The sequence below is a fragment of the Rattus rattus genome, chromosome 5 (genome assembly GCF_011064425.1).
Source record: "Rattus rattus isolate New Zealand chromosome 5, Rrattus_CSIRO_v1, whole genome shotgun sequence".
Taxonomy (NCBI): domain Eukaryota; kingdom Metazoa; phylum Chordata; class Mammalia; order Rodentia; family Muridae; genus Rattus; species Rattus rattus.
The window spans coordinates 126,586,473-126,588,179 of NC_046158.1; the positions used below are offsets into that span (position 1 = coordinate 126,586,473).

Consider the following 1,707-nt stretch of genomic DNA (forward strand, 5'->3'; position numbering starts at 1 on the left):
ATGCTCACCTGCTCGTCTCCTTAATCCTCATCCTTGCTTGAACTCGTCCCCCGCCCCGGCACTCCTACCCTCTGCTTTCATATCACATCATGCCCTCCTCCACCCGTCCTCAGTGCCTTCCCATCCATTCCCCTTGTCCACACGCCTGTCCTCTACAGCCGCTCCAAGTTACACAAGTCTGAAATTTCAGACCCAGGATCCACATACGAGAGAGAAGCAGCCATTGTCTCTCTGAGCCTGGATCCCTACTTAGGACATTTCCTAGTTCCATCCACTTTTCCACAACCTCCCCAGTTTCCGTGTTCATTGCAGCAGAATGAAATTCTGTGTGTGTATTGTCACACTGCCACTATCCACTCATCTATTCATGCACATCTCAGCCAGTTCCATTTTCCAGCTTCTGTGAGCAGAGCTGGAGCCAGGATCACTGTGTCAGGATATAGAGTCCACCGGGTATGTCGCATGCTGCGTGATTCCTTTCCCTTCCCTCTAGCAATTCGAGTTTCAGGTGTTGTAAAGTCTTTAGTACATCTAAAGTTGACTTTCGTGTAGTGTGAGAGATAAGTATCTAGTTTCGTTCTAGTTAATTCTTCTGCATACAGATATCCAATTTTCCCACCACATTTGTTAAAGAGGTTGTCTTTGTTCCAGTAATTTTTGGCTCAAAAAAACATGTGGCTATAGCTACACAAGTTTATATCTGGATTTTCTTTTTTCTTTTCAACATCCAAAGCTTTTTTGTTACCAGTAAGAGCCAGGGTTAATTTTTGTAGCCTTGGCTGGCCCTTCAGCCTCTGGCACGCTCGAACTTCCAGCCCTTGGGACGGACATAGGGTTTGGAGTGGCTCTATGGAGGTCCTGGGGCCTTGCCAAAGCGTCACCTCTCAGCCCTTCTGAGGACCAGACAGGAGCACGGAGCCTCGGCCCTTGGGAGACTCCAGGGCCAGTTTGTCGAAGGTCAGAATCTTACACGCCCCCGCCCCGCAGCCTTGAGGATCCGACTTCCGGCCCAGCTGCTCACCCTCAGTGCACACACCTTCTGCTTGGGCACTTCCAGAATCCGCACATCATCTGTGACCGTCCCACAACCACAGCGGTTTTGTTCTCCCGACCAGGAAGCTTCATCTTCCGGATCATTCGGCACAGGGACAGAGGTGGCCGGTTAGTGCGGCTCATAAATAACCTTTTCAGCACAACCTGACTGAAGGTGGAGTTGGTCTGTCTGGCCAGAAACCTGTACAGCCTGACTGGCAGCCGCAGGTAGATGTCCTGGCTCTTAGGTTCCTTGCACCGAACCTTTCGGTCCTTGTTGTGGTGACTGTCAGCACCCATGATGGCGTCTCCTGCTCAACCCTATATCTAGATTTTTCTATTTTATTCCATTGATTTATGTGTCTTTTATTTTTTGGTTAGTTGGTTTGTGTGTGTGTGTGTGTGTGTGTGTGTGTGTGTGTGTGTGTCTGTGTCTGTGTCTGTGTCTGTGTCTGTGTGTCTGTGAGTGTGTGTATGTGTGTGTCTGTGAGTGAGTGTAAGTGTGAGTGTGTGTGCCTGTGTGTGTATGTGTGTATGTGTATGTGTGTGTGCCGTTACCGTGTTTGTTTTGTTACTGTGCCTCTCTAATACACCTTAAAATTAGGTATGATGACACCTCCAGCTTTCCATCATCCCCTTGGAATTTCTTTGTCCACCTAAGTTTATTTCAGCTCC

The 1,707-nt window shown here is 48.7% G+C and overlaps 1 pseudogene; it reads right to left on the bottom strand.

Annotated features, from left to right (window-relative positions):
- Positions 1–760: 760 nt before the first annotated feature.
- LOC116900663 lies at positions 761–1,332 on the bottom strand (annotated as a pseudogene).
- Between the last annotated feature and the right edge of the window lie 375 nt (positions 1,333–1,707).